Source organism: Trachymyrmex septentrionalis, unplaced genomic scaffold, assembly GCF_001594115.1.
Source record: "Trachymyrmex septentrionalis isolate Tsep2-gDNA-1 unplaced genomic scaffold, Tsep1.0 scaffold129, whole genome shotgun sequence".
Lineage (NCBI taxonomy): Eukaryota > Metazoa > Arthropoda > Insecta > Hymenoptera > Formicidae > Trachymyrmex > Trachymyrmex septentrionalis.
In genome coordinates, this window is record NW_017304428.1 from 130,126 (window position 1) to 138,499 (window position 8,374).

The following is an 8,374-nucleotide window of genomic DNA, read 5'->3' on the forward strand; positions in this document are numbered from 1 at the left end:
GGGTGTGCGTGCGTGCGTACGTTGTGTCGTTGTAGATGGATTTTTCTATACGCGGTGTTCATGAGTTGCGTGGAATGTGGGGCGGCGATCATCTGTGCAGTTCGACATGTCGCTGATTGGCTCGCGTGAATGCGGGTATAGGTCAAGCATGAATCATGATCGTTCTCGCGATGCGGGTGTTTTCCCCGATGCAATGTGGAAAACATGCGGATGTGCAAGGAGGCCAAGAACACTTGGCAGAGGCAAAGAAATGTCTATCCCGTGCTATTATGGAGACCGATAGGAATTGCAGTGGTAGCTGCCACCAGCAGTCGAGAATACTCAGCGGGGCAGAGTACACTCTAGGGCTGTGGTCAAAAAAACATCCGGGTGTTCCTGTGTGTCATCTTGTTTAACATTGGATGAATAATAAGGATAAAATAATATACAGGAGTACTCGAGTGATGTTTCCGAACGCAGTCTAGCCCCGGAGAAATACCGTCGGTACAGAGACGCAGGAATTATAACTGATTGGCGGCCGAAAACACTCGATAGGATAGAGCACGCTCTGTCCTAAAATTTTCCGTCGACACAGCGATTTTTTGAGGAAAGTCGATCGTTGCGCTCAACGGCGACGGAGTAATCTTTATCATCTTTTCTCGTTACTAGATCAGCTTCTCAGGATGCGGAATCGGAATCGGAGAAAACTAAAATATGATCGGAAGATATAGAGCGGAATAGATCCTAATATTAGGCCTCTATTTATGAATTGTTACTCCTGCTTGATTTTTTCCGTTAACGCTCGGTAATTCCCGCCGATCGACATTACGAGCGGGGGAGATGTCGATCAATTATACTCGGCCGCGCTAGGAACTCTTCGACAGGAACAACGGTCGTTTGCAGTTATCTGTAATACTATACTTTGATTTTTAAAAAAGATTGCGTGTACATCAGCCATTCTGAACTACTGCAGCGGCATCTGACTGGATGTAATACGATGAAGTTGCAACGATAAAGTTAAAGGGGCGCATCGTTACAAATGTACGTGTATCTCACTAAAATTTTTATAAATTTTGTGTATATATTACAGAAACACAATTATAAAATGATTAATAAATAAACAGTAATAAAGTACCCATATTTTTATAAGTGCTTTCTTCTCATACTGAGAAGTTTATAACGATGTACGTCATTATTGTCCGAATGCCACTGAAAAAAGCGGTATAAATTCAAAAAATTTTTCCCCTGCGGCATCATTTTCATAATTGGTAATTTCAACCGCCACCTACCACTATTTTAGCGGTATATCATTCTCTAAAATAGTGGTAGATGGCGGTTAAAATTACCAATTATGAAAATGGTGCCGCAGGGGAAAAATTTTTTGAATTTATACCGCTTTTTTCTCTTTTTCTATCGTTTTTCTAAAAGAAATTGCCAATTGACAAATTTTAAGAAATAACTATGATTATTGCGTTTACAATCAGAGGTAAACAGACTAAGAAAGTGGCTAAGATTATAACCATTACACATATAAAATATAGAAATACACAGCAATATTGTCCACAAGTTTGAGAAAGCATTCCTTGAAGCGTCATCGTGTTCCAGCGATACGTGGTGGAGTTTCGGTGAAGTTGTAAGAGAAATCTTGAGTTCAAGGGCGGTATTCCGTAGCTATCGAAATACGTTCTTGTTCCGTGTTCGTCGTTGTAGAAGGCGACCCAGTGTTGGCCAGGTCAATCGTGATCGTCCGTGTTAGCGACAATAATGGCAGTCGATCTCGTCCACACCCTCGATAATTGGTCGGCAGGATAGATCTCTGGCATGTTGGACTGATGTTTAAAACTTCCAGTGAATTCATTTCTCGGCGTAGGTGAACGTGAGAAAGGAAATATTTGGGTAAATTCAAGATTTACTTCTTTTGCTGTCGTGTGTGATGTAGAGTTCTCAAAAATACTCGATGTTTGCGAGATGCTAGGATTAGCTTTATCTCTATCAGTTGTCGAGTTGAATTTTGAAAGATTTTTTTTTCCTCGGCTGTTCGTCCTCGCTTTGATTTGCCTTTTTTGTCGCGATATTTTTCCTTCATACTTCAATGTTGCGGATTATATCGTGTTTCTGATTTTTAAATTGAATTGAAAATTGTCCGGTATCTGTTTTTTCGCTTTCGACGTCGCTCTCGCTTCAATTTTCCGAGAGAAGGTATCGAAGATAAGGTAGAAAGAATGTATCATCGCATTGAAAGCTACTTATTTATACAATCCAGTGATGCTTTAAATGGAATTTTACCAATGGCAATATTTTACTACTGAAGATTTTAACACTGACCGGTGATAAAATTTTCAACAATAAAATCCCAGATAAGCGTGCGATGTCCTACGATACCCGCACAAAATACTGCTACCGTACTGTTACTGTATTGTTACGAGGTGGCGATGCCAGCGTAACTATATGGTAGCAGTACATGATATTATAGTACAACGTATCAACATTGTACCTGTACTCTGCATACTGTTTAGATACATGGTACATAACCAACCCGTATCATATCAGTACGGCGTACTATTATCGACAGGAGAGAGAGAGAGAGAGAGAGAGAGAGAGAGAGAGAGAGAGAGAGAGAGAGAGATCTAGTAAAAGACGATATACATAATAACTGGTACTACAGAAGTATGATTTCTTAATCTGAAAATAGTCATTATAACATAAAAATTAAATATTAGATAGTAGCTGACTCGATGTTAAGCTAAACTGGACAAATTTCTATCAGGATCATATATTGAGCAGATGTATCATCCATGATTATATAGGTGGATAGAAGTGCAGAAATTTCCATACGATTTCAGAAGTCAAGGAATGGCAGTATGCAATCGGATGGGTGACCGCTTCGAAGCACTATAAAATTAGTTCCCGAATTTAGGAAAAAACTTTTTTTATCATAATTTTTGTGATGTGTATTCTGGAATAAGATATTAATCAATAATAACTCATTTTAACAATAAAATTATAAAATTAATGTACCATTGAAAACATTACTAGTCAGTGATAAAATCCTCAGTGATAAAATATTATTAAAGTATTGACAAAAATTCATTCGGCTTGCTATAAAATACTATTGAAAATTCATTGATCATTCATTTTCAATGAGTTTTTCAATGATACTTTTAATAGTAAAATCATCTGTTTTTTCGCGACGAGGAATGAGATCCAGATAGTCTCCTCCATGTCCGGGTATGACAAATTCTATGAGTGAATCGTCTGCGAGCGAAGTTATGGGTTTGTAATAATTTGCGAGCTCTCAATGCTTGTTTGCGTAGGAAGCAAAGAGAAGAAATCGAATTCGCTTTTTATACACTCGCTTGAGTGAATACGAAGAAAGGACATGCTTGTCGCGAATTCCTATCTCAATTAAGAGAATATATCACGAGACATATCAGATATGTCACGTTTCTTGATTCCATGTTTCCTAGCGGATGGTTTTTTTTTCCTGCAGCACGAATTTTCTTTTTCTTTTTCGTCACTTTTTTGCTCTTCTTCCCTGTGGTACTTTTCGATGATTTTCTTTTACTGCTCAACGTCATTTATAAAGTGCGATACGACTATTTCGATCTCCGAGTGGAAACTGAAGTGCTGCGGACTTTGCGGATATTTTATATCCCGACCCTCTTATCAGAGAACTTATTTTTTTCTCTTCAGATTACCCACGATTCTGAGAGTTGACTTTTGTTCGCTTCCTTCAAATGGCTTATTATTTTCGACATCATCTATTACGTTAATTCCCGCATGTAAAGCTTCTTTTTCGACAGCACGTGTACCTTTATTTAGATAAGGTAGTATTTTTCTGAATAGTCCACCGAGAAAGCTTCTATGTCTGCGTTGGTAAGGAACCAACGAAAACACGTAGACTTCCACCTCGGTTACCTCGGATACCTCGGTATCTCGCGCATCAAAGTACTCCTCATTCCATCGTTCTTAACTAAAGACTATTACTACCGATACGCTCGCGTACACAAAAGAAAAAAAACTTATTGCTTGCGTTTAAAGTGCAGCGTCACTGTCAGCGTTCCGAATTCGAATGGAATTTTTTTTCCAAGATGATCTCTTATATCTATTTCGATCGTTCTAAAATTCGTTCGTCGTATTGGGATATAATTTGGAAATGAAAAATGTTTCACCAAATTTGCACTAAATGCGTAATTATGATTGCGCATCTCGACCGGAACTATCCTGAGAAGAGGAGTACGTACATCACCTGTTATATAAGGCTCACAAATCAAGCAAATAACAAAACAATCAAGCAATAAACGAACATTTTATTGGGGATATTGCGCCACAAACTATAGGGTTCGCTACTACCAGTAATCGTCTGCAAGTTATTTTCCCGTCTCCTTATCAAATCCATAAGTAAGAAAAATTTTCTCTTCTGTTTTATTGGAATTAGATTTACGTATCGCGAGCTTGGAATAAAATGGGTATTTATTTATGGAAATTGCTGATGAGAAACCTAGCATTCATAGAAGATTATCGGAAAAGTTTATATGATGCAACATTTTACACTTCTCATCGCAGTTAATACTTATGAAGACTTTGCCGTCAGACGCTTTTTGCTGTTCAAAATAAAAATGCGATTCAGCATCTTTACACGCGGTATTAATCGCATCAATAAGCTCATAGATATCGTTGTAAATTCCATTTGGAAATGCATATTCTTTTGCCGTAAACGCACTATTCGTGCGTTCCTCTCATCAGGTTTAACATCGACGAGTCTGATCACATTTTCGTTATGACGTACGTGTAAAAAGATACAGAGAAATTGAATCTCACTTATCGCAACCTCTCATTGTCCATACAACATTATAGAGTGAGGTAATTTCGTGAAGGACATTATATTATCCGGAAAATGACGCATACTACTGTTATTCGGAAGTACCAGAATAAATTGTTCCTCCCCCACCGCGAAGAGAAATTAAACTCGAAGCCGAAATCCAAGTATCAAACTTACTGGGATAACCGCGCCAACTAACAAGCACTTGCTTATTAGCTCCTCGTCTCCTACTCTATCACGCGATCGACGATAAACTGTTCTTCCTCTAAGTTTCTCTCAACTCGAGCTAACTCTTGCTCATAAAAAATACCGTCTATGACTTCGTCTGTTAAATCTCGCAGTTCGTACACGTGAGAGTTCCGCCAAAACATGATAAATTTGAAATATCTCCTCGCTCCATTTAGCTTCGTGTCCTTCCTCGAAAGCACTTTTTGCTCTACTGATGCGAACGAAATCTCCGCCGTGATATTTAATTTTTCGCGCTTGTTTCTTTAACGTTTTGTTTTTCCAACGTCGAGCTATATTATCGAATATATTAACGATACGTGCATTTTCTTTCGTCACTATCACAGGTTGCATTCTCGTGGACGACGTGTGATTGTAAGCGCGCACAATGTCCTGCAGAACATCGATGTAGCGTCGCGTATTTTTATGTGTGAAATAACGCATAAAAATACGCGACGCTACATCGCCACATTCGCTTCTTCAGTGTTTTGTTAAAGTGCTCGAAGATAGCAGCTTTGATGTCCGGATTGCGCATTACCCTAAAACGAATGTCGTTTTCTTTAAGAAATTTCTGTATTGATTGTGACAAATTCTTTGCTCTTGTCCTTTTGTAAGTATACGGGAACATGTCCTTCGCTTTTCGCTAGTATCGTTGGAAAGCTTTTATCACGCAGTTACTCGTTTTGTCGCGTAACGGTTCTACCCAGACGTATTTACTTAGTACATCGATAATCACTAACAGATATGACAGGAATAACCGTCATTGTAACTTTTTAGATTTAAAAGTTCGATCAAATCTGCCTCTCACACATCGTTAATGTTTGTTTATGTTGTAATGCAATCGTGGAAATTTTCTGCGCAATGGTCGGTGCAACGTATACGCGCCTTGCGATTCGAGCCAGCGTACGGCTTCTCCCCGTGAGAAATTTGATTTAAGCACGAGTTAGATTATCCACCGCCGAATAACCCGCATAATGCGGCGGATCGTAGTATAGTTTTTCAAATAACGTCATCGTTATTTATTTTTTTCCAACCAAGTAACCGATTTTTTTCCCGTTTGTAAAGATATGAAGGTATCAGTTTTCCGTGTACGAGAAAGAATCAGCGAATTTTTCTCGTCTATTTCTTTGTAATTTTTACATTTTCCTCCTTCCTCGCGCTTTGGATATACATATTATAAAAGGCACGAAACTCGCACGAGGTCGAAGTTTGACGCTGTTTGTAGTAATATCATGCGCGGACAATAATCTTTTATTTCTCACCAGTGCAGAAGGTATATTTAATGCACGAAGTAGTTGCGCAAACTGATTTCTACCCACTGCTTTCACAGTTTTTCTCTTGCGCATTGCGTTATCAAGTCAGTGATATTCGAATCTTTCGACATTACCATCTATAGTCACGATTCCATGTTTGTCCCAACTAATTCTGTCAGGTACAGCTTTTCGAAACAAATGTTTCATCAATAAATGTGTATGCTTACGTATAAGATTTCAGTATGCTTTCCACTATTTCTTCAATGCTTTTTATTGCATGATTATGTTCGCTCGAAATTTCGAAATTTTTTGTAATAATATTCGCATTACTGATGGAATGTAGTGTCGGTACATCAGATGTTTGCGTGAAATTGTGAAAAACGTCATCGTTCGTCATCGTTATCAGCGGAGGCATCTCATGTAGCGTTGTCTTCTGCATTTTCGTTTTCGATGCGTGCGTCTTTCTGCCTTCGCGTTTCTTGAATAAATCGCAGATATCGCCACAATGCCTCTTTATACATTTTCCATCTCTCACTTTCATCGCATGGACAGTCAGAATTAAAAATACGACTTATCTTCGCATCGAATCGTGTTAATGAGTTTCGAGAGTTCGCGTTGTATTATTAGTGCTCTCGGTGTTATCCGAATTTTGCGGTACTGCGACTTCCTTTGACTCTCCGCCAGCGAATGTCGGATTCTGACGTAGCTGACGTTGCATTCCCTCGAAATTTTCCGTCGAAATTCAAACCATTTTTTGGCCCTCTCCATAGCATTTTATCCCCATTATTTCGTTCCTTCGATAGTTAGTGATAATAAAGTCGATAATATAGATCCGTTAATATAAGGTAAAAATCCGCCTCGCTGCACCAGCAGCTTTCTTTTATCCTTCCAATTATCGCGTTTTGCAACGCAACACAGAGCCGTTTTGTATTTGATTAATCGATTTTTTTCACAACGTTCGAGCGAGTTACCTTTAAGTGTATTAAAAAATTCACAGATACAATGAATTAGTTTTTTGCCAGCGTTTCGTAAGAAGATTGTGTGTTGATTTTTGTTCAAATGATAGAGTGTCGCGAGGAGACAGACGTTTTTCTTACCGATCAATGTGTGACGGTTTTTGTCGCACTATATGATTTCTTGTTACCTTCATCGCGAAAAGAAGCCTACGATTGACACAGGCGATTACCCGTACTCACTGTTATACGAATCCGTTGGAAAAAGATCTACGTGGCACGTAGACGTAATGAGTTGTATCCTCGAGAAAAATACACATTCGAATCGATACTCGTCCGGGGTTGATTGTTTGGAGCAACAAATACCCATGAGGCCTCGACGTGGCGTCGTAGTATGCCTCTTCTAGGAATTTTGGATCGTCGGGATAGATCTGACGCGCTAAATGACGAATTTGCGTGAATTTTTGAAAACGACGATGTAATTTGCGTTGAGTGATATATCGCGCTGACCACGCCCCCGATGGAAGAGGTTCTGCGAGAATAACACTGACATTATTGTGATGACTGCCTTTGATAAAAAGATCTATAATTGCGTCGCACGACAACAAGAGATTCTCTCATAAGATCGTCGATTATCACTAATTTTGGAGAAAGCAGATTGTTCGAGTAATCTTTCGGACAGGTAAACCCTCGTGAAATTCAATTATATTCTTCTTCTTCGATGCTTTAGTATTGTTGCATCCTCAACTCTGTTCTTTGAGCTCTTTTACACGAGTATCGTATTATAATTGACGATAGGCTTCTTGTCATTCCGCGAAATAAAACAAAACTCTCTTGACATGTACGTCGGACACGAGAGATAAATGCCGGAGAAAATTCTTTACAAAAATCATTTTCCCGCATTCAGTCAGATCGCATACGATCAATGTCCATGAATGTTTCCTGTTCGCGTCCATTTTACGAAATAAGCTACTCGATTAGCGTACAAGACTTAAAAAGCAAAAAATAAATGAATAAATAAAAGAAAAAATGGCGTTTAATAATATTTTTAAGAATACACGAAAACAAAAATTTAAGGAAATAAGCTGAAATAAGAGAATCCCACGCGGCGCGCTCATGCCAGCGTATCCCCGCGTAGGCTA

General features: G+C 38.8%; 1 protein-coding gene across 2 annotated transcripts in view; it reads left to right on the forward strand.

Moving 5' to 3' along the window:
* LOC108756607 (phosphoribosylformylglycinamidine synthase) overlaps positions 1-8,374 on the forward strand; it is a 70,496-nt gene that overhangs the window by 53,764 nt on the left and 8,358 nt on the right. The window lies entirely within an intron of this gene.